This window comes from Bos javanicus, chromosome 8 (assembly GCF_032452875.1).
Source record: "Bos javanicus breed banteng chromosome 8, ARS-OSU_banteng_1.0, whole genome shotgun sequence".
In the NCBI taxonomy this organism is placed as follows: domain Eukaryota; kingdom Metazoa; phylum Chordata; class Mammalia; order Artiodactyla; family Bovidae; genus Bos; species Bos javanicus.
Genome location: NC_083875.1, coordinates 6,570,136 through 6,596,025, shown reverse-complemented (window position 1 = coordinate 6,596,025; position 25,890 = coordinate 6,570,136). Strand labels below are relative to the sequence as shown.

General features: G+C 40.8%; 1 long non-coding RNA gene across 1 annotated transcript in view; it reads right to left on the bottom strand.

The window, feature by feature from the left end:
* Positions 1 to 2,765: 2,765 nt before the first annotated feature.
* The window catches only part of LOC133252400 (uncharacterized), a 108,372-nt gene continuing 85,247 nt past the window's right edge, over positions 2,766 to 25,890 (bottom strand). Inside the window, exon 3 of the long non-coding RNA XR_009737913.1 lies at positions 2,766 to 4,692. This is a non-coding gene — a long non-coding RNA (uncharacterized LOC133252400). The remainder of the gene's footprint in view (positions 4,693 to 25,890) is intronic.

Sequence of the window (25,890 nt, the reverse complement as noted above, 5' to 3'; positions counted from 1 at the left end):
TTGACATAAAAATCGAAGTTATTTGAACCATTAACTGGGCTTACCAGGTGACACATTGGTAAAGAATGTGCCTGCAATGCAGGAGACTAGGGTTCAATCCCTGGGTGGGAAAGAATCCCTGGAGGAGAGCATGGCAACCCACTCCAGTGTTCTTGCCTGGGAAATCCCATGAACAGAGGAGCTTGGTGGGCTATAGTCCATAGGGTCTCAAAGAGTTGTACATGACTGAGCACACACACACAGAACAATTAACTGTGTAATTAGACTTTATATTTGTTTGAAGCTGTTTTTAGAAACATTAATTTGAGGGCTTTTTAAAATTTTCAATACAAAATATTATTTCAAAATGCCCAGAATGTATTTAAACGTGGAGTAAGACGTTACTTTGCCAACAAAGTTCCATCTAGTCAAGGGCATGGTTTTTCCAGTGGTCATGTGTGGATGTGAGAGTTGGACTGTGAAGAAAGCTGAGCGCTGAAGAATTGATGCTTTTGAACTGTGGTGTTGGAGAAGACTCTTGAGAGTCCCTTGGACTGCAAGGAGATCCAACCATTCCATCCTAAAGGAGAACAGTCCTGGGTGTTCATTGGAAGGATTGATGTTGAAGCTGAAACTCCAATTCTTTGGCCACCTGAAGCAAAGAACTGACTCATTTGAAAACACCCTGATGCTGTGAAAGGTTGAAGGCAGGAGGAGAAGGGGATGACAGAGGATAAGATGGCTGGATGGCATCACTGACTGGATGGACAGGAGTTTGAGTAAACTCTGGGAGTTGGCAATGGACAGGGAGGCCTGGTGTGCTGCAGTCCATGGGGTTGGAAAGAGTCAGACACGACTGAGTGACTGAACTGAACTGAACTGAAATTCTCTACTTCCAGAAAGACTTAAAAAAAAAAAAAAGAAAACTGAAGCCATTTTGTTGGAAATATGTTGATAATGTCAAATACACAAAGGTGAGCTTGTTACCTAAATCACACATTCCATTCTTAGCGGAGATTATAATCCTAAATCTTTGCGTTCAACAAGTTCTTAGGAAATTATAAACAAGGGTCTAGTTAATTTGACACAAAGTAAAATGTCACAATTTATTGTCAGTGATCACAACCCAGGCATCTAGACAGTGGCATGTTAAATGCATCGCTTCTTGAATTGTTGCCAGTTAACATTCATTTTGTGACATATGAATATCACCAGGGAAATTCAGAATCTTTCAGCCATTTATGTCTCATGTTAATACTCCGAAGTTTTATTACAGGCATCAGCATTGCTCCCCATTAGGGGTTGTCATGCGATGTTTTATTTTGATATTTTACTTCACTGATTTTCATCACAGTTTCCTATCTTGGATCCAGACCCTATGACTGCATTCATAAACTTGCATATAATATGCATGTGAAGTCATGTTTCCTACTTGGACACATTAGCAAAATTCCATCTGTCTGCTCCTTTTTAAACTGTTAAGTTTTCCACACTGAAAAGAGAATTGGGTTACAATTACCTACTGCAACTTTTCATCAGAATAACATTTTAAGTTGTGTATAATATTGTTCCATATCCTCCCTTGCCTGAGGAGTTTAAAACAGTTCACACACCCAGATATTTTTACAATAAACCCAACATGTGAAAGCATTTTAAAGTTGAAAGGAATTCTTAGAGATGTTTCTAGCCTAATCCTGCCATTTTTCAGATAAGAAAGCTCAGCTAAAAATAATGATTGGAGAAGCAAGATGGGTGAGAACTACAGGACCAAACTCCCTGAGTTCAAGACTGCTTCCCCCGGTGCTGGGTGCGGGATATTTGGTGACTTACTTCACCTCTCTGTGCCTTTGTTTCTATGTCATAAAATTTCTGTGAGAATTAAACAAACTAATACATTCATTACTATGAAGAACAACAGTTCTTGTCCATTTTTATAAGTTTTTAAGCTTTTTTTAATTTAATTTTATTTTTTTTTTAATTTTTTATTCCTTTATTTCTCATGTGTTCCCCATCCTGAACCCTCCTCCCTCCTCCCTCCCCACACCATCCCTCTGGGTCGTCCCAGTGCACCAGCCCCAAGCATCCAGCATCGTGCATTGAACCTGGACTGGCATCTCGTTTCATACATGACATTTCACATGTTTCAATGCCATTCTCCCAAATCTTCCCACCCTCTCCCTCTCCCACAGAGTCCATAAGCCTGTTCTATACATCAGTGTCTCTTTTGCTGTCTCGTATACAGGGTTATCGTTACCATCTTTCTAAATTCCATATATATGCGTTAGTATACTGTATTGGTGTTTTTCCTTCTGGCTTACTTCACTCTGTATAATAGGCTCCAGTTTCATCCACCTCATTAGAACTGATTCAAATGTATTCTTTTTAATGGCTGAGTAATACTCCATTGTGTATATGTACCACAGCTTTCTTATCCATTCATCTGCTGATGGACATCTAGGTTGCTTCCATGTCCTGGCTATTATAAACAGTGCTGCGATGAACATTGGGGTACACGTGTCTCTTTCCCTTCTGGTTTCCTCAGTGTGTATGCCCAGCAGTGGGATTGCTGGATCATAAGGCAGTTCTATGTCCAGTTTTTTAAGGAATCTCCACACTGTTCTCCATAGTGGCTGTACTAGTTTGCATTCCCACCAACAGTGTAAGAGGGTTCCCTTTTCTCCACACCCTCTCCAGCATTTATTATTTGTAGACTTTTGGATCGCAGCCATTCTGACTGGTGTGAAATGGTACCTCATAGTGGTTTTGATTTGCATTTCTCTGTGGACCACATTTAAAGTCTTTGCTGAATTCATTACAATGTTGCTTCTGTTTTACATATTGGTTTTCTGGCCTCCAGACATATGGGATCTTAGCTCCCCAACCAGGGATCGAACCCACTCCCCCTGCACTGGGAGTCTTAACCACTGGGCCACCAAGGAAGTCCCTCCATAATCTAACTGAAGAGGTGGTTTAGTTTCCGAGTCGTATCTGACTCTTGTGACCCCATGGACTTTATAGTCCACCAGGCTTCTCTGTCCACAGAATTTCCCAGGCAAGAATACTGGAGTGGGTTGCCATTTCCTACTCCAGGGAATCTTCCTGACCCAGGGATAGAACCTGGATTTCCTGCATTGCAGGCAGTCTCCTTACTGACTGAGATACCAGGAAAGCCTCAAAAGGGGATTTCCTCAAATACCCTCAACTATGACATAAGAAGATGAGGTAGAGCAGTGTAGCCCAGATCCTTTCTCTGCTTTTTTTATCCTGGGATCAGCTGCCAACAGAACACTCAACTTCTGCTCTGTTCTATTCATCTTAGGCTGCTATTTAGTGGGAAATCTGGATGCTGATGTTCATGGAATTCCAGAGTTTAGTGTTTGAAGCCTGTTGTTGCCACATTGTCTGGTGATAGCTTCATTAGCAGTAAAGGGGCTTCTCCTTGTGACCAGTTTTGTTTTCTCGCTCATCTAGTTCAGAACTCTGGCAAGAAAACCCACACACAAAGCACGTAACTCACAGAGTTCCCAGAAAAGACACTGAATAAACACTGGCTGTTTCTACCATTATTTGTCTGGCTCCAAGTTGTCTATCACATCAGTTCAGTTCAGTTCAGGCGCTCAGTCATGTCTGACTCGTTGCGACTCCATGAACCGCAGCACACCAGGCCTCCCTGTCCATCACCAACTCCCAGAGTTTACCCAACTCAAGTCCATCAAGTCAGTGATGCCATCCAGCCATCTCATGCTCTATCGTCCCCTTCTCCTCCTGCCCCCAATCTTTCCCAGCATCAGGGTCTTTTCAAATGAGTCAGTTCTTTGCATCAGGTGGCCAAAGTACTGGAGTTTCAGCTTCAACATCAGTCCTTCCAATGAACAACCAGGGCTGATCTGATGGACTGGTTGGATCTCCTTGCAGTCCAAGGGACTCTCAAGAGTCTTCTCCAACACCACAGTTCAAAAGCATCAATTCTTTGGCACTCAGCTTTCCTTGTAGTCCAACGCTCACATCCATACATGACTACTGGAAAAACCATAGCCTTGACCAGACGGACCTTTGTTGGCAAAGTAATGTCTCTACTTTTTAAAATGCTGTCTAGGTTGGTCATAACTTTCCTTCCAAGGAATATGCATCTTTTAATTTCATGGCTGCAATCACCATCTGCAGTGATTTTGGAACCCAAAAAAATAAAGTCAGCCACTGTTTCCACTGTTTCCCCATCTATTTGCCGTGAAGTGACAGGACCGGGTTCCATGATCTTAGTTTTCTGAATGTTGAACTTTAAGCCAACTTTTTCACTCTCCTCTTTCACTTTCATCAAAAGGCTCTTTAGTTCTTCTTCACTTTCTGCCCTAAGGGTGGTGTCATCTGCATATCTGAAATTGTTGATATTTCTCCTGGCAATCTTGATTCCAGCTTGTGCTTCATCTCTTCCCAGCATTTCTCATGATGTACCTTGCATATAAGTTAAACAAGCAGGGTGACAATATACAGCCTTGACGTACTCCTTTCCCAATTTGAAACCAGTCTGTTGTTCCATGTCCAGTTCTAACTGTTGCTTCCTGACCTGCATACAGGTTTTTCAAGAGGCAGGTCAGGCGGCCAGGTATTCCCATCTCTTTCAGAATTTTCCACAGTTTATCGTGAACCACACAGTCTATCACATCAGTGTCAAAATTAATATCACAACCCAGTGCCCTTGCGCAAAGATTTCATCTGTGGACAGAAAAAAAAAAAAAATAGCTTTGGTTATTTAATACCATGAAAGCGTTAGTTGCTCAGTCCTGTCTGACTCTGCCACCACATGGACTGTAGCCCACCAGGCTGCTCTGTCCATGGGATTCTCCAGGCAAGAATACTAGAGTGAGTAGTCATTCTCTTCTCCACAGGATCTCCCCAAAACAGAGATTGAACCCAGGTCTCCTGCATTGTGGATAGATTCTTTATGGTCTGAGCCATCATTTAATACCATAAGAGCATATAATTATTTCTATTTCACAGCTCTTCAGATCCAATTAACAACTATGCCCTTCTCTGAGCCAAACATGGGCCGTAATTATTTATTAACATTCCTTTAGTCCTGTGATTCAAATAATAGAAATGCATACTTACATAAAATATTTAAATCATACCTTGATATTTTGACATGCAAAAATATGGAAGTAAATAAAATAGCCACACATTTCATTTCTCAGATGAAAATATTGCATTTCTTGGACTTAGGTTTTCAGTTTGTAAAGTCTACATTGCTTGTCTTTATAACTTTTGAGGCTATAATTTTCTACTTAAGTTTACTATGTGCCACTTCACACAATTACCCACTTATATGTGCACCCTACTTAATACCATACACATAGCTGGAATTTTTTAATTTTTAGGAAATTTCCTTTTCTGATTTCATAGTTTAATAAAAATGACTATGAATGTTTGTGCAGCAGAACTCTGAATAACAGATTTTCAGTTTCTTTAGAACAATTCCAGGATCTTTCTCACTCATCTCAGCATAAATCAGACCATGTCAGTAACCTACTTAAAACCTCTCAATGTCTTCCTCTCGTGCGTGGAATTAAATCCTTTAAAGCCCACCATGAGCTGGCACTGCCTCCTCCCTGACCTCACCTCCCGGGAGCCCCCTCTCCCATCACTCAGGGTGTCCCAGACACAGTGACCTTCTCATTGTGCCAGGACATGCCATGGGTACCCCCATCCCCAGCACATGGAAGTGCCCTTCTTTTCCTCTGGCAGGAACTCTCTCCTGGCAAATGTTTGCTTGGGTCTGTCGCTCACTTTGCTCAGTTCTCTGCTCAAATGCCATCTCCTGAGAGAGACCCTTCCTCAACATCTTCTCTCAGATACCCCCATGCTCACGCTCCATCTCTCCTTACTATTTCATTTTCTTCATAGCCCTTATCACTACTTAAAAATATGTACCTATTGGCTATTTACTTTTTTTGTGATCTGTCCCCCATTCTAGGAGGTAAGATCTACAAAACTAGAAATGTAATTTACTTTATTCCTGTATCTCAAGCAAATGACAGATGTCAGATACTCAAAAATGCATTGAATTAATAAATAACAAATAAAGTTTTGTGTGCCAATACCAGCACCATCCTTGGCTTATAGTGAACTGAATAAATGATAGTTGAATGTATAAAATATTTCATTCAACAAAAAATACATGGCACCCAGAACAAAAGGCATGACATACCTGTCTTCAGACACCTTAGAAACTTACTGCAGAGAGAATAATTACATGCATGGAAAACTTTTAAATGCTATGTAATGCTGTGTGAAGCTGCATGGAATCAGTTTTCTATACTACAAGAAATAATTGTTTCTATATCACTGATGCAGCTAATAAGTGCATGGCTGCCCAGGAGGTAGAGTTTGATGAAGGCAGAAGTTCTCAGCAGCTTTCACTATGTAGCAATTTGAGGTAGATCTTGAAAGGCTTGTGGGTCAGTCCTCTGTGGTGACCTAGAGGAGTAGGATAGGGGGAGGGGGAAGAAGGTACAAGAGCAGGGGGATATATGTATCATATAGCTGATTCACTTTGCTGTACAGCAGAAACTAACACAACATTGTAAAGCAACTATACCCCAATTAAAAACAAAAAAACCCAAGAGTTGTGAATTTCAGATCAGGACATTAGGGAAGAGATCATCAAAAATAGGAAGAAAAAATTCAGTCCATAATGGAGTTGTACTTTTTATTTTCTTCTTTTTTTATTCAAGTACAGTTGCTGTAGAATATTATGGAAATTAAAGGTGTACAATATAGTGATTCACAATTTTTTAGTTATACTCCATTTATCAGTCAGTTCAGTCGCTCAGTCATGTCCAACTCTTTGTGAACCCAAGGACCACTGCACACCTAGCCTCTCTGTCCTTCACCAACTCCCAGAGTTTACCCAAACTCATGTCCATCAAGTTGGTGATGCCATCCAACCATCTCATCCTCTGTCATCCCCTTCTCCTCCTGCACTCAATCTTTCCCAGCATCCAGGTCTTTTCCAATGCAAAGAGTCAGCTCTTCGCATCAGGTGAGGTTTCAGCTTCAACATCCGTCCTTCCAATGAACAACCAGGGCTGATCTGATGGACTGGTTGGATCTCCTTGCAGTCCAAGGGACTCTCAAGAGTCTTCTCCAACATCACAGTTCAAAAGCATCAATTCTTTGGCACTCAGCTTTCTTTGTAGTCCAACGCCCACATCCATACATGACTACTGGAAAAACTATAGCCTTGACCAGACGGACCTTTGTTGGCAAAGTAATGTCTCTGCTTTTGAATATGCTGTCTAGATTGGTCATAATTTTCCTTCCAAGGAATATGCATCTTTTAATTTCATGGCTACAATCACCATCTGCAGTGATTTTGGAACCCAAAAAAATAAAGTCAGCCACTGTTTCCACTGTTTCCCCATCTATTTCCCATGAAGTGATGGAACCAGATGCCATGATCTTAGTTTTCTGAATGTTGAGCTTTAAGCCAACTTTTTCACTCTCCTCTTTCACTTTCATCAAAAGGCTCTTTAGTTCTTCTTCACTTTCTGCCCTAAGGGTGGTGTCATCTGCATATCTGAGATTATTGAAATGTCTCCCGGCAATCTTGATTTCAGCTTCTGCTTCATCCAGCCCAGCATTTCACATGATGTACTCTGCATATAAGTTAAATAAGCAGGGTGACAATATACAGCCTTGACATACTCCTTTCCCAATTTGGAACCAGTCTGTTGTTCCATGTCCAGTTCTAACTGTTGCTTCCTGACCTGATACAGGTTTCTCAAGAGGCAGGTCAGGTGGTCTGGTATTCCCATCTCTTTCAGAATTTTCCACAGTTTATTGAGATCCATACAGTCAAAGGCTTTGGCATAGTCAATAAAGCAGAAATAGATGTTTCTCTGGAACTCTCTTGCTTTTTCAATGATCCAGCAGATGTCAGCAATTTATCTCTGATTCCTCTGCCTTTTCTAAAACCAGCTTGAACATCTGGAAGTTCACAGTTCACGTATTGCTGAAGCCTGAGCATTACTTTACTAGCGTGTGAGATGAGTGCAATTGTGTGGTAGTTTGAACATTCTTTGGCATTGCTTTTCTTTGGGATTGCAATGAAAAATGACCTTTTCCAGTCCTGTGGCCACTGCTGAGTTTTCCTGGTATATTGAGTGCAGCACTTTCACGGCATCATCTTTTAGGATTTGAAAGAGCTCAACTGGAATTCCATCACCTCCACTAGTTTGTTCGTAGTGATGCTTCCTAAGGCCCACTTGACTTCACATTCCAGGGTGTCTGGTTCTAGGTGAGTGATCACACCATCGTGATTATCTGGGTCATGAAGATCTTTTTTGCACAGTTCTTCTAGGTATTCTTGCCATCTCTTCTTAATATCTTCTGCTTCTGTTAGGTCCATACCATTTCTGTCCTTAATTGTGCCCATCTTTGCATGAAATGTTCCCTTGGTATCTCTAATTTTCTTGAAGAGATCTCTAGTCTTTCCTATTCTATTGTTTTCCTCTATTTCTTTGCACTGATGACTGAGGAAGTCTTCCTTATCTCTCCTTGGTATTCTTTGGAACTCTGGATCCAAATGGGTGTGTCTTTCCTTCTGTCCTTTGCTTTTCACTTTTCTTTCACAGCTATTTGTAAGGCCTCCTCAGACAGCCATTTTGCTTTTATAGCCATTTTGCTGTTATACTCCATTTGTGGTTATTATGAAATATTGGGTATGTTCTCCATGTTGCATACTAGAGCCTCATACTTTATACATCGTAGTTTGTACCCCTTAACACTCTTCCCTTGTGTTGCCCCTCCCCTCCCCATTGTTAACTACCAGATTGTTCTCTATCTCTGTGATCCTGCTTCTTTTTTGTTACATTTCCTAGTTTGTTGAAGTTGTATTTTCTTAACAATGCATTTTTTCTAGTGGAAGTTTTCCAATTTAAGCACATAGTGAATATTAAATTACATATCCCTGGCAATGTTGAGATTCTCATGATTTGAAATTTAAAAGAATGAAATAAAAACCGTTCATCTCTACTCATGTGCTAAGATGCAATTATTTTTGCTTCACGTAATTTAATCAAAAGTTAGCATGAGTGCTACTGAATTATACCTGTTTAAAAAATTTGAGTGCTTTTAGAAGAAAGGGTTTTAATATATTAAAAGATAAAAGAAAGTCCTGGAGTGCCTTAACATGGCCATATCCATATGCTTTTTATGATTACAAGTTACTGAAAATATTTTCAAAAATATTCAATCTCAGACATGCTCATTGTCTTATCCTGTACTTGAATATTAAGTGTCTTAAAATAGATCCATGCTTGCTTGTAATTCAATGCAATAAAGTTGCTTATCAAAGAACAGTACCCTAACGACATGAAAGAATTAGTGAGAGCCCTGAGTTTCAGGCCTATACTTCAGTGAAAGGGTCAGGACAGTGTATAATGTTAAGAATTCATATTTCATATACTCTATCCTCATACTGAACCTTTGAAGATGTTTGACATTCTTTACCAAGTTGGAATCGATATAGAATCAGCAGGACACAGCACTGCCTTCCAAGGGAGTGGATCAAACCCTGAGCAGAGACGCTGTTGCAGTGAAGGGACGCCACTCTCCCTCGACCAGTTCCAACAGAACCAGTCAAGGAAAACATAGCCCGGAGGTGCACAACATCTCTTGTAAAACTGAAAAAACAAAATCGATTGAAAAATGAATCTCTTATTTAACTACAAGAATGCATTAGTAAAATAATGTCCCCACTCAAAAACTAGAGTATTTGTTTTTAATTTCTTTTTTCCTCCTCTTGCAGGTAAATATTTTGAAGTTAGAAAAGTGAAATAAACTGTATTAAATAGAAATCCGGTATGTCTGCCTTAATTTGATGTTACAAAAGGTCAAGTGGAGAAAAAGAAGGAAAGATAAAGAAAGGAAGGGAGGGAAAGAGGGAGGGAGGAAGTAAGAGAGAAAGGAAGGAAGGAGGGAGGAAAGAAAGAAAGAATGAGAAAAAGAAAATCAACCAGGTGCCTTGAGCTCCACATTTCCAGAACTGGATTCTTGATCTTCCATCCACATTGGCTTCTCCTCCCACCTCCTCATCCTCTCTGGGGGCCCCTCCTTCCCTCCAGACTTCAGGCCAAAACACTTGTCTTGACCTCAATTCCCACAACCCACATCTAACCTGTCAGAGTACCGCTGGCTCTGCTTTCAAAATACAAAAGTGAAAGTGTTAGTCGCTCAGTCATGTCAGACTCTTTGTGACTCCATGGACTATAGCCCATCAGGCTCCTCTGTCCATGGAATTCTCCAGGCAAGAATACTGAAATGGGTAGCTATTCCCTTCTCCAGGGGCTCTTCCCAACCAAGGGATTGAACCTGGGTCTCCTGGATTGCAGGTAGATTCTTTACTGCCTGAGCCACCAGGGAAGTCTCAAAATATAAAAGTATATCCAATACACCCAGTACTTCTTACCAACACCATCATCCTCTCTCTCACTCAGACCAGGGCAGCAGCCTTCCAGGTGTTCCCTCCTGCCTCCACCTCATCCCCTGTCTCTTCTCTACATAGCAAACAAAGGAGCCTTATTAAAACTTTCAAAACACCACTGTACTGAGAATAAGAACCTGTGACAGCAAAGACAGAAACTGACCCAAGACTGTCCTCAAAGAGCTTCCAGGCCAACTACTGGTGTTCTCAAGAAGGAAACAGCCAGAAAGGAGGTATTTGAACAGTCCTTCAGATAAAGTGGAATTTTCCTTCCAACCACAGTTCTTGCTTCACTGGACACATTTATAAACAAAAGCTCCTGATTATCCCAACGTTCTCGAATTTTCTGAGAACAGTGAGAGTCCTAGATCCTCTCTGCTTTGAAACTTTCCATTGGAAACTACTGTGATTTTTTTTTTAAATTAAGTTAGTTTCAGCACCTCCTCCACTTCTCAACTGCAGGATGCCAGCAGGGCAGCCAGCCTCTGAGATTCAATTTCTCAAACAAGATGGGACTTGGCAGGGCCTGCCCTGTCCGACCCACAGGACCACTGCAAGAGTTAACTGAGATTCCAATGGTCATGTACAGATGTGACAGCTGGACCATAAAGAAAGATGAGCACCAACGAATTGATGCTTTTGAACTGTGGTGTTGGAGAAGACTCTTGAGAATCCCTTGGACTGCAAGGAGATCCAACCAGTCAATCCTAAAGGAAATCAACCCTGAATATTCACTGGAAGGATTGATGCTGAAGCTGAAGCTCCAGTTCTTTGGCCACCTGCTGCAAAGAGCCAACTTACTGGAAAAGACCCTGATGCTGGGAAAGATTGAGGACAGGAGGAGAAGTGAGCCAAAGAGGATGAGATGGTTTGATGGCATCACTGACTCAATGGACATGAGTTTGGGCAAATTCTGGGAGATAGTCTCTGCCTGCTGAACTCTGGACCTTAAACTTCCTGGTGGAGGCACCAATGCCCACCATCCTCAATGCTACATTCCTGAAGGCACCCAGCCCACTGTCCACACCCAACATACTTGTTTTGAATGAGCAACTGAATTAAACAGAGAAGAGGGAGAAGGCCTTCCAGTGCTTTATGCCAGACACATCTCAACTTCAACACCTAGTCAGCTTGCTCCATCCCTCAGGTTAGTCTTGGATTATCACCCTCCGTGTTCATTGCCATCCAAGTTCATCACTCCATAGCACCTCAAGCCCTCAGTGTCTTCTCCCTCTCTCTAGTATTATCAGTGAATGCTGCTTTCCCAAAATAGTTTGTAAGTTTCCAGAATATAGTCTATCATTTTGATTTCTTTTGTATCCCTCATAATGCACTTTTTTTTGGGGGGTGGGTGGGTGGGGGGACATTGCCATGAGGCATGTGGGATCTCAGTTCCCCAACCAGGGATCCAACCTGCACCATCTGCATTGTAAAGACACAGTCTTAACCACTGGACAGCCAGGGAAGTCCCTTTCACAATGCCCTTTAAATAGGAAAATCTAACACTGAATCTGCCCTTGGCCAAGAGTTCTCTAAAATGGCATGAGAGCTACAGGGGCTGACAAAAGGATTCAAAATAACTTATCAGAAATAATTCACATAACTCTTGAATACATAATGTCTGTGACTCATACCTCATTTCAATTATGAGCCCTCATAGCACATAAACAAATATCTTTCAGGTCCTGAATCTCACTCCTGATAATTCAGCCACATAATTCTTTGCTGAAACAGAAATGCCCCTCACCCAAAAAATATCTGACACAGCAAAAACATAAAGTGCTTTAGAAAACATTCTAAATCAACTTCAGCATTCTAGAATGCTTGCTGTAGATGCAATTGCCACTTGGGACTTCTGCCATTGGGACCATTTCTCCATCTTTAATTCAGGTTTGCTGTTCTCCTCTGTGTCCTCCAGTTATGAAATTATAGATGTGGTTTTCTGAAAAACCCAGTTTTCAGAAAATTAGAGAGAAAAAACAGCACAAAATTCTGATAACAATATATTCCTAGCAAAAACTTTGGTTTCAGCATAATTTGTGTGTTTAATTATCTAATTATTTCAATGCAACTGTATCTGGGGGCCTCCCAATTGGCTCAGTGGTAGAGAATTCACCTGCCGATGCAGGAAGATGCAGGAGATGTGGGTTCAATCCCTGGGTCAGGAAGATCCCCTGGAGAAGGAAATGGCAACCCACTCCAGTATTCTTACCTGGAAAGTTCCATGGACAGAGGAGCCTGGGTAGCTGCAGTCCAGGGGTCACAAAAAGTCTGACACAACTAAGCAACTGAGCACACACGTAACTATATTTTGTGTTGACTTTCTGAAAATCCTTCGTTATTTGCATGTCTTCCAACCCCCACTGAAAGAAATACAAGTGATTAATAAATATTTTAGTAGTCGAGCTAACTTTGAAACTGATGGCAACGTGTGAACTAAAATCCTACCTAAATGTGAAGAAACTCTTCTAAAACTGCAATTTGGAACTTTGAGAATTTCTTGAGAACTTTATGACATTCCTGGGTGGTTTGTCGCCTTTCAGTTTCCCACAAATATACACCTTTGCAAAAGAAGATGATTCTGCTTAATCTGCCCTGGCTGATCTGGCTTCCTTAGAAAGCTTTTAGAAAGGAGTGAAGAGGCTTAAGCACACTTTGGGTTCATCTGGCCTAATCTACAACATTCAAAAGAGCATTTAATTTCTTGCACCCTTGTCTAAGTTAGATGCTGCGGAAATACTCGAAGATCAAAAAGTAAAACTGCTCAACATAAGAAGAAATAAGTTCTAAGAGTCTTTTTGTTTTCCAAAAAGGTCAAAATCTCAGGTTCAACACATGATCCTTATGGAAGAAAGGAATACAAATGTGTATAACCATGGTGACAAAGAATCCCAAAGGCTGTTCCATCGTGAGGCTGATTAGAATTTGACATGTTTGAACTCTCCACACACTTGCTGAACTTCCGGACAGCTCTACCCGTCATAATTAACCACTAACGAAATTTTACTAGAAAAAAAAATTACAAGCCAGAGTTGGAATCTCTTTAAGTCTGAGGGAGCAAGTGCCATGAGAATGATTGCCGTCCTATAGGAGAGACTGCCACAGAAAGGCTCCAAAACGAATCTGTCCCCAACAGCTAATAATTCACCTATTATCAAACCCTCTAGAATCATAATACCTCAGTCTCCACCGTGAGCCTGCAAAACAACGGATGAATTGCAGCGACCGGCCGAATGGGTGATGTGCCTTGGGATTTGGGAATTCCACCCACCCTACGTGTGAGAAGAATTTATGAAGATAACATGACACACTAATATATTTTTACAGCTTAAACAAGATACTCCGTGCCATTTTTGAGCACCACACATAGTTTATCAATATAACTCCTAAGACCTTTATCCCCTTTTGTTTCTTTGCTGCCGTGCATAATGTCATTATCAAAAACATTAAGACTGACTAAAGTGCAAGCATTTCGATCCTGGACAGAAGCTCTTCAAAAAAAAATAAAAACAAACTTTTTTTATTGTGGTATAGCCGATTAACAAACAATGTTGTGATAGTTTCAGATGAACAATCCAAGGGACTCAGTCATACATATACATGTATTCATTCTCCCCCAAACTCCCCTCCCTCCTTTTTTCCCTTTCTTTCTCTATTTTCATTGTTTGTTGGTTCATTTTTATTTTTGTTGCGTTTGTTACAATTGTCTTAAACACACTCTTCAGCCATAGCAAAAACACATAAAGCACTTTGCGTGGTTTCAAAGTGACCTTTGAAGAACCTTATTCTTCTATCTGCTTTTAGATGGGTCAGGTGGTGTGTCAGCTCCTAATACAGCATTGGCGGGCATTCAGGCATCTTTCAGAGAGAAATCACGGTCACCACCTCCATCGGATAAAACTCTTAGTTCATAGGTAGAAAGACATCAGCACTGTCTGCTGCCCCAGCTGTCGGAGAATGTCAGCGCTGCATCTCAGGGCTATTCTCATTCTCTGAGACAGTTTGAGCAATTTACAATGGAAATGTACTTCAGGCATTCTCTGATTAATCACATTCACATTTTAGTGTGATTAATAAGATATACGTAGTCTAGAAATGAAAACTGTAAATTCAATGAATAAATATGTATCAGACCTGTTATATATGTATATATACACATATATAAGATATACATAGTCTAGAAATGAAAACTATAAATTCAATGAATAAATATGTATCAGACCTGTTACTGTCTATGATTAAAAAAAAAAAAAAAGAACTTGCAGCTAACGTTTGGTGAGTCATTAGCCTCTGCCTGGCACCGTGTGCTTTTCCTATATCAGCTCATTCAGCTCTAACACAACTCCACGAGACAGGAACTATTATGATGCCTGTTTTCTAAATGAGGAAACAGGCTTCTGGGGTTTACAAAAGGTTTAAAAAATAAAAAAACTTCTACATGGAAAAGCAGAAACTGAAACTCAGGTCCAGTCTACTAAAAAATCCATGCTCTTGAGAGACAGACTTACTGGTTTCTGCAAAATCCATACACATACCACTTCATGTTGCTTTGAAATTTGTCAAATATCAAATTTGCACTGGAATAAGATTTAACCATCTCACAAATCTTTTCAAATCAAATATGGATGAGTGACATCACCGGTTGTGAACAGAGTGATCTTGGAAAATTAACTTAAAATCTCAAAGCTTCAGTTGACTCATTCATATAAAGCTCCCAAGATTACTAAGGGATAAATGAGATTGCATATGAGAGAACATAGTAAGACACCACAAATAAAAGCATTTTCTTTTTTAATCCATTTACAGAGCTTCAATATTTAAGATAATTTTATTTGAAAATTAATGGATTTTCTCTTTTACACACACACTATCTCTAGTAACCTTGAATGTAGCACATAATTTCATTAATATCTATTGAAGAAAATGGAGCATTTTCCAATAATGACTCCTAGGAAATTGTTGCTTGATTGAGATTTTGGTGAAGACTTCCTCTTATTGCATTGTGTCAGCAAGAATCTGTTCACTGAACTCCAAGTGTATGCTCTCAGGTAAGAGAACATCCCATTCTGAAACTGAAACTTCAAAAAAAAAATCAATGTACACCACGTGACCTCAGTCACCGGCAGAAGCACCATCTTAAAAAGATGCGCAGGACTTCCCTGATGGTCCATTGCCCAAGACTGCTCTCCCAGGGCATGGAGCCTGGGTTCAATCCCTGGTCAGGGAACTAGATCCCACATGTTGAAAGTAAAGATCCAGTGTGCTGTAACTAAGATCCAGCCCAGCAAAAATAAATAATAATGAAAGTGAAAGTCACTCAGTCGTGTCCAACTCTTTCTGACCCCATGGACTATAGTCCATGGAATTCTCCAGGCCAGAATACTGGAGTGAGCAGCCATTCCCTTCTCCAGGGGATCTTCCCAACCCAGGGATCAAACCCAGGTTTCCCACATTGCCGGCAGATTCTTTACCAGCTGAGCCACCAGGGAAGCCCAAATAATAACAACGACAAACAAATAAAATGTGATTTTTTAAAAAAGATGTGCAAATGCATTGCTTTTGAAACGTGTGCATGCTCAATCACGTCCAACTCTATGCAACCTCCATGGACTGTAGTCCACCAGGTTCCTCACCCCAAGCAGCCAAAGAAATATTAAAAAAAAAAAAAATAGGTGTCTTGGGTGTAAGAAAAAAAGAAAGAGTTGTTGAAGAGGTAGATTATTAGAATTTTGCAGTCAGCAACATCAAAAGTGAATTCAAAATTTGGTTTTGATTCAAATAAATCCAGGTGCAGAAGTGGGGGCAATTGATACTAAAATAATTTGCCTAGAGGTGAAGCTAGAGCCATGAGGTGAGTCCAGTCCACCTGACACATTAGGAAAATGTATATGAATTAAATCTGAAAAAGCTAAAGTAAATTGTCTAGCTTAATGACAGGAAGTAACAGATTTTATGCACCCCTCCATCCCTTTTTTGTTTCTTAGGATCCGAGAAGAATTTGGAAAAATCTTGTCAACCAGACAAGCAATCAGGAATGAAAAGAATTGTTACTGACTAGTCTTTCAGAGAGATTAAGTAACATCTGGTTGGGGTTGCATACTTATTCAACCCTTTCTTGAAAAGTCTTTAACTTGGAAAAAGGAAGCATTCAGTTATTTCAGAAATTGAGACTACTGACACATAATTATTTCACTTTGTGACATTTCCTGAAAAATATATCTCACTATGTAAATGTTGATTCTTAAGTCAGTTGTGAAAACAGCTAATTAAAGTGCTCCAGGCTTATATTTCTCTTCCATGTGACTATTCCTTCTGAGTGCTATTTATAAGTTTACAGTAACCTAAATTGCATTTGATGGAATTTTCAAAAAATCAACACTGATGTTTTAATTCAGATTTCAAAGAAGCAAGTTGCCTTGGTTTGTCACACAGGATATCATTTCATCATTAAACCTATGCCAAAAATCTTGAAATTGCTATAGAACAGTAATATATAACCCCTCTGACCTTACTAAGGTTTTTTATATCTGTGGTCAAAATAAAGATTGAAGATGCTACTGTTAGGATGTGGCTATTTGTGATGGCCACTGAATATAGAAATACTTTCAATTGGGTTCACAATTACATCAGATGATGTTTATATCCTTATGGTCCTTTTCTGTGTTAAGTGGTGTGTGTGTGTGTGCGCGTGTTCTGCCAGTCAGTTGGTCTGACTCTTTGCAACCCAGTGGATTTGTAGCCCGCCAGGCTCCTCTGTCCATGGGATTTCCCAGACAAGAATACTGGAGTGGGTTGCCATTACTCCTTCAGGAGACCTTACAGACCCAGAGATCAAACCCATGTCTCCTGCATCTCCTGCATTGGCAGGTGGATTCTTTACCACTGAGCCACCTGGCAAGTCCTGTGTTAAGTGGAGTTTTATAAATATCTATAAGAGACATCTAGGAACCTGATCAGATCAGATCAGATCAGATCAGTCACTCAGTCGTGTCCGACTCTTTGCGACCCCATGAATCACAGCACGCCAGGCCTCCCTGTCCATCACCAACTCCTGGAGTTCACTCAGACTCACGTCCATCAAGTGAGTGATGCCATCCAGCCATCTCATCCTCTGTCGTCCCCTTCTCCTCCTGCCCCCAATCCCTGCCAGCATCAGAGTCTTTTTCAATGAGTCAACTCTTCGCATCAGGTGGCCAAAGTACTGGAGTTTCAGCTTTAGCACCATTCCTTCCAAAGAAATCCCAGGTTTGATCTCCTTCAGAATGGACTGGTTGGATCTCCTTGCAGTCCAAGGGACTCTCAAGAGTCTTCTCCAACACCACAGTTCAAAAGCATCAATTCTTTGGCGCTCCGCCTTCTTCACAGTCCAACTCTCACATCCATACATGACCACAGGAAAAACCATAGCCTTGACTAGATGAACCTTTGTTGGCAAAGTAATGTCTCTGCTTTTGAATATGCTATCTAGGCTGGTCATAACTTTCCTTCCAAGGAATACAGTACTTCAAACTTCTCTAAATTATAGATAAATGGGTGATAGGTAATGAGTTCTCACAAACATTAAAAATAAAGACCACTTTGGTCCAAGATAGGAAGAACAGCAGCCTCTAAAATTGAGAGTGGAGCAGAGAGAATCTCAGAAACTACAGCACAGGATCCAGCCAAACATTCTAACTAGTTCTGACGTTTGTTTGTGCACCTGAAAGAAACAAGTCATTCCTGTTGCCAGTACACAAATATCCCTGTAATTAAAAGGCTTTTTCACTTTTTTAAAATGGCAATATTTTTTCCATCCTATATCAGTCAAATGACCCCCCAGACATGTTGATTTACCCAAACCTCACTTGAGCTCTCTGAGTAATTATTCACAGATTTTGACTGGTATAAAGCTAGTCAAGAAAAAAAAAAGATACAAATAAGAAAGAAGTTCAATTTTCCACTTTTGTGAGGTAGATGAGCTATTAATCAACTGGAATAAAATTTTCAGAAGAGTTCTCTGTAAACTTCTAAATGTCTGTGAGCATCCTAGACAGGTGCACGCAATGTACAGAGATATCCAACTCAACTGAAATCATTCCATCAGCGTCAGAATCATGTGCTGAATACCTTCAACAAGGTGAAGAAGCCATATCTCAAAGGCATGTTTTCAAGAAGTTAAACATGTTTTTGTCATAACTAAGCAAAGTAAATGGAATCTGTTTAAATGTATTTCCCCAGATGTGGGTTTACAGAGGTAGCAACAAAGCAAACTCCAACATTCTACAATCAAGGAAGCTTGCTCTTTTATAATCAACTAATTGCAACTATTTACTATGACCTATTGTGTTCTGTGAGTATAAATGCTGTGGCTCAGACAGTATAGAATCTGCCTGCAGTCAGTGCAGGAGACCTGGGTTTGATTCCTGGGTGGGGAATATCCCTGGAGTAGGAAATGGCAACCCACTCTAGTATTCTTGCCTGGAGAATTCCATGGACAGAAGAGACTGGTGGGCACAGTTCACAGGGTCACAAAGAGTCAGAAACGACTGAGTAACTAACACTCTCACTTTAATGTGTGCTGTATTGATCGTTTGGGAGAAAAATTGAATATGGAAAACAGTGACTTAAAAAAAAAAAAGGACAGCAGGTTGTTGAAAACATGCTTAGTTCATGAAGTCTTTCTGATTATTTCTGTCTACATAAGAAAATAAACATTACTGAATTCCTAGGATGTGCCAGGGCTTCCCTGGTGGCTCAGATGGTAAAGAATCTGCCTGCGATGTGGGAGACTTGGATTCAATCCCTAGGTTGGGAAGATCCCATGGGGAGGGAATGGCAACCCACTCCAGTATTCTTACCTGGAGAATCCTATGGACAGAGGAACCTGGCGGGCTACAGTCCATGGAGTCACAAAGAGTCAGACATGACTGAGCAGCTAAGCACACACATGCAGGTTGTGCCAGACACTGCTAAGCACTGGAAGTTCTGAAATAAATAAGTTGTAGTCACTGCCATGGATGAAATCATAGTAGAATGGGACAGACACTACAGTGCTCACCAAACGGTGTGCTCAGCTCTGTAACAGCAAGATCGTGATGGACAAGAGACCAAAAGAACTGTTTCACATAATCTTGTTACTTTGGGCTTTTTCAACTCATTTTTTTAAATTGAAGATCCCCTGGAAAAGGATATGGCAACCCACTCCAGTATCCTTGCTGAGCCTGGAGGGCGACAGTCCATGGGGTCACAAAGAGTCAGACACGACTGAGTGACTGAGCACACATGAATAGTTGATTTACTATGCTGTGTTAGTTTCAGTTGTACTGCAAAGTGATTCAGTTATATACATCTACATGAGTCTATTCTTTTCAAGATTCTTTTCCCTTATAGATTATTACAGGATACTGAGTCGAATTCCCTCTGCTACACAGCTCAGTTTAGTTCAGTCGCTCAGCCATGTCCGACTCTTTGCAACCCCATGGACTGCAGCATGCCAGGCCTCCCTGTCCATCACCAAATCCCAGAGCTTGCTCAAACTCATGTCCATCGAGTTGATGATGCCATCCAACCATCGCATCCTCTATCATCCCTTTCTCCTCCTGCCCTCAATCTTTCCCAACGTCAGGATCTTCCCCCAGGACTCAGTCCTTCGCATAAGATGGCCAAAGTATCGGAGCTTCAGCTTCAGCATCAGTCCTTCTAATGAATATTCAGTACTGGTTTCCTTTAGGATTGACTAGTTTGATCTTGCTGTCCAAGGGATTCTCAAGAGTCTTCTCCAATACCACAATTCAAAAGCATCAATTCTTCCTTCGGCTCTCAACTTTATGGTCCAACTCTCATATCCATACATGACTACTGGAAAAACCATAGCTTTGGCTACACGGACCTTTGTCAATAAATAATGTCTCTGCTCTTTAATACGCTGTCTAGGGTGATCATAGCTTTTCTCCCAAGAAGCAAGCATCTTTTTAATTTCATGGCTGCAGTCACTATCTGCAGTGATTTTGGAGCCCAAGAAAATAAAGTCTGTCACTGTTTCCATTGTTTCCCCATCTATTTGCCATGAAGTGATGGGACCAGATGCCATGATCCCTGCATGAAAAAATATGCAAATTGCTCTGGGGTGTTTTAAATTTCTCATTTCCCCTGAAAGTATTCCATTTTTTATATCTAAAGCACCACATCCCAATCACAAATTTTTCTCCTTACAGATTCCCCACTCTCCTACTTTTATCAGTATCTGTCATATATCTCAAAGAACCTGCCTCTTCTTCCTCCTATTCCTTCATATCTAGCCTGAGTCTCAGACTCTGTTCAAATATTCACACATTCTCTTGTTAACATCTACTGGCTCTTGACTTTGTCAGTCTCTTTTATGACCCATAAAGGTTGAAAACCTTTGGATCAACCTAGCCATGGATCTACTCCGTTTCTATATCTAAGTACCATGAAGACAATCCCAGGGCCATGAAATCTGGCATCAGGAGGAAACATGGTTTCAGAGCTCTGATCAAATCTTTGAGGACAAGCAGCAGTCCTTTCTATACATATCCCTAGTCTGCTCCTTGGAGAAGGAAATGGCACCCCACTCCAGTACTCTTGCCTAGAGAATTCTATGGACAGAGGAGCCTGGTGGGCTGCTGTCCGTGAAGTTGCACAGAGTCGGACATGACTGAAGCGACTTAGCATGCCTGCATGCATTGGAGAAGGAAATGGCAACACACTCCAGTATTCTTGCCTGGAGAATCCCAGGGACAGGGCAGCCTGGTGGGCTGCCGTCCACGGGGGTCACACAGAGTCAGACACGACTGAAGCGACTTAGCAGCAGCAGCAGCAGTCCGCTCCTTTTCCCATTTCCACAATTTTTTACCATTTACATTTACTTCTTTTCAAACCCTATCTTTCTCATTTGTCATAGATTGTCTTATCCTTTTCTCAACATAAAAAACAGAAATCATTTAGGAAAAACTTTCTTGAAGTCCTATTTTCCTACATGGCATATCTTCATACCTACATCCCTTCTGTCACAGAGAATGAGATGTCCCGCCTCCTGCCAAAAGCTAGTCTAGCATCCCATGTCTTCCACAGCCAGTCAGCTCTGCTCTTCCCTGCCCTTGAACCTCTTCCTCTGTCCTGGATTTTACCTTCTGCGTGTGATTCAAGCCTCTTCCTTGTGAAGAAACAAGCCCTCTCTCCAGCCAGTGCATCTCTTGAGCAATCTCTCTAGGGCCCCTTGTCTTTCACGATCATTTCTTAACAGTAGTCTTTGCTTCCCACTCGGTTCTTCACTCACTGTAATGCGGTTTCTTTCTCCACCATTCTACAACTGCTTTTTTTTTTTTTTGGAGGGAGGAGGGTGGTAACATGAGGCATTTGGGATCTTAGTTCCTTAACCAGGGATCAAACCCACTCCCCCTGCAGTGGAAACTCAGAGTCCTAACCACTGGACCACCAGGGAATTCCAACAACTATTCCTGATGAGATCAAATTGCTATTCATGCAGTTTCTAAATTGCTATAGCCACTGGATAATTATGTACCCTATCATACTTGATTGTTCTGTGACATTTGACACTATGAACAACTTTTTCAATCTCTTTCCTCAACCAGTTTCTATAACATGATAGCTCTATGTTTTTCTTGTACATGAAGAATGGATTGAGATGGAAAGTCATCTCCTGTCTCTCCCACTTAAATATTTGAGGTCCTCAAAGGGTCTATCCTTTCCCTGAGCGGCTTCCTTAGTGGTTCAGATGGTAAAGAATCTGCTTGCAATGTGGGAGACCTGGGTTCGATTCCTGTGTAGGGAAGATCTCCTGGAGAAGAGAATGGCTACCCACTCCAGTACTCTTGCTTGGAGAATCCCATGGACAGAGGAGCCTGGAGGGCTACAGTCCATGGGGTCACAAAGAGTCTGACATGACTGAGCGACTAACACTTTCACTTCACTTTCATTTTCAAGGCTTTTTCCTCAGGGCTCATCAACTTAACCTGTTAATCCAGTGTTACCTTCTTGAGGTTTCATCTCCATTCTCCATCCTCGTCTGACATTTCTCTCTAAAGCCCACACCCTGGACTTCCTCGGTGTCCAATGCTTAAGAATCCTCCTGCCGATGCAGCGGTCACGTGTTCCATCCCTGGTCTGGGAAGATCTCACATGCCACAGGGTTACTAAGCCCATCCACTGCAATGACTGAGTGCAGACTCCCTAGAGCCTGTGCTCTGAATCAAGAGAAGCCACTGCAATGAAAAGCCCATGCATTACAGTTAGAGAGCCCTGGCTTGCTGAAACTAGAGAAAAACTAAAAAAGTGATTTAAAAAATATATATTAAAAAATAAAGCCTACATCCTGGCATGCCACAGGCTATTTAAAATCAGTAGCATTCAATAGCCTTCAGAATAAATTATAAATTACTTGAAATGTCCTAAATGACCTACATGATCTGACCCATGTATTTTCAAAATGGTGACCTTAGACCTTGGAATCTGAACAAGGTCCAAACCAGATTCTCTATTTGCTCTCTGTGACTTAGCTCAGTTCATTAATCACTTCAGGGCTATTTCTTTCTTTCTTTCTTTTTTTTTTTTTTTTTGGCAAATGGCAACAAATGATACTTTGTAGAATCAGAGTGTTAGGAGTAACTGCATTTAAGCAGTGGGCATACTTTAGTGTTTAATAAATGATGATTATTATTTTGCCTACTACTACTTTTATTATTTCCATATAGCCTGATTCTAGATGAGGGATAGTGTCTTATTAATCTTTCTGTCTCCATCACCTGTGCCTAACACGTTAAAGGGACGCAAGAAATGCTTGCTGAGCCAAGAGTGAGCACAGGTGACATTTTGGTCTTCTCTTGGCAGGCCGTGGGCTTCCGTAGACCGGCTGTCGGCATCCTAAAATACATCATTTGAGTCATCTCACCTTTTCCATCTGAATCTAATAGAAAGTCTTATATCTACTGGCCATCAGAGATCACACAAAATTCTTCTGGATGTTCCCTCCATCACTTATAAATATCAGTGCCACATTGCCTGTCTCAATTTTTTTAATTCCCACTGTTCCTATTCTGGATCATACCCAATAAATCTGTTTCTGTATGGCATGTGTGTGCTTAGTCAGTCGTGTCTGACTCTTTGCGACACCATGGATTGTAGCTCGCCAGGCTCCTCTGTCCATGGCAAGAATACTTAAGTGCGTTGCCATTTCCTTCGCCAGAGGATTTTCCCCACCCTCGGGATCGAACCCAGGTCTCCTGCACTGCAGGCAGATCTTCACTGTCTGAGCCACCAAGGACCTCATGTTTCTGTGAATACTTGATTATGTAACATCATACCTTCTTATTCTGCAAACATTAACATTTGTTTTCTCAGATTCCTGAAGTTAAATTGAAAATGCCTTTTTCTAACATCAGTCAAGACTTATCAACCTATTTGTATTTCAACCAGCATCTCTTAAGTCAAAAACTGATAACAAATATCAAAGTGCTTCAAAGTACAAATCAGTTACAACTGCAAGCAACCGTTAAAGTCAATGCAATGCATTGTTTTGACTAAAGAAAACAGCATTGTTTCTGTAAATTTTTATGGAGTACTCCAAAGGCAGGGTTTTCTCATCATCTTCTGAATAAATGAAGTCTTAAATTCCACAGGCCAAAGAGTAGAATGAAAACAAAATTAAAAATTGACCACACACACCTGACTGCTTTGTTGTAACATATGTGTTTAATATCATGCTTTAAGCCTAGGCAATAACACGGTGCCTTGGTAAAAGTTAGTCATCTTGAATTTGCAGGTTTGATTCTTTAAACTGAAATATTGTTCTAAATAATAAATATTTCTCTGCATCGCAATTTAAATGCCTCCTATTGGCACGTTTTTCCCACTCTAATAGTATGAATTAAATATTCACTAGGATGAATGGAATAATGCTCTAGTCACACCAACGAGACATAACATATATCTATGCAACTTCAAGAATTATTAAAATTCTAGATCAGAAATCGTGATGCTTTCACATTAGATTTGAAATTGCTGCTTGTCTCCCCACCCTGAGGTGCTAGCTACCAAAACACATTGAAACACATTGAATTGCAGTAACTTTGTGGGGGAGGGTGAACTTCTTAAATGTACAACCTTTGATTCTAGTGAACATGATGTTATGGTCTGAGTGTTTGTGTCCCCCTAAAATTCACATTTGAAACCTAACCCCAAAAGATGATAGTATTAGGAGGTGGGGGCCTCTGAGAAGTGACTGGGTCATGATGGTGGTGCTCTCATGAATGGGATTAGTACCCTTAAGAAAAAGGCTCCAATGTCTCCCTTTCTACCACATGAGGACACAGCAAGAAGATGGCCAGCTATGAACAAGCAAGAGTGCTGCCACTAGGACACAACCATGTTGGCACCTTGATCTTGGAATTCCCAGGCTTCAGAACTGTGAGAAATAAATTTCTGTTGTTTATAAGCCACCCAGTCTGTGGTATTTGCAGCTTGAATAGACTGAGACACACAGAGCAATGGAAAAAATCTTTTTGGGTAATTTGAAATTATTATATTAGCAAAGAGTGAGAAATTGTACATAGAATACATGAGAATCTGAATGAAGTGAAAGTAAGTCACTCAGTCGTGTCTGACTCTTTGCAAGCCCATGGTGTACAGTCCATGGAATTCTCCAGGCCACAATACTGGAGTGGGTAGTCTTTCCCTTCTCTAGAGGATCTTCCCAACCCAGGGACTGACCCAGGTCTCCTGCATTGCAGACAGATTCTCTACCAGCTGAGCCACGAAGGAAGCCACAAGGGTGGCTTAGAATCTGAATAGATAAAGTGAAATGATTGTGAATAAAAATATTACATTTGCTATGCCCAACTCTATCACATAATAAAATATATGTTAGCAATTTGCCTTAGAAAATTTGAAGCAATAATTCACTCAGGAAAATTTACTTACATCAAGAGTAAACCATGTAACAACTGGTCTTTTAATTTTTTTATTACTTTTTTTTTTTTTTGATCATGCTGAGCGGCTTACAGGATCTTAGTTCCTTGACCTGTCCCTGTACCCTGCAGTGGAAGTATGGAGTTCTGAACATTGGACCGCCAGGGATTTCCTTAGTTTTTTCAATGTTGTCATCTTTCAAATGATCCAGATTAGTTCTCATTCAGCCTTCATTGGTCAATCAGAATGAAAGAAATTACTTAGCTATTGAAGGTAAAGAAGGTGACTTCCCCCAAAATGACACTCACTACTCTGAAATGTACTCAAAATAATAACCTGCTTAAGTCAACATCACCAAAAGCAATATGACCAACTCATAATGCAGACACCTCAACAGGGAAGTCAGCATGTAACTTTCTGTTTAATGTCACAAAAGCACCATAGTAAGTTATCTGCTCAAGTTCACAGAATCAATGTAGAAAAGAAGAAGAAAGCCCAGACACCAC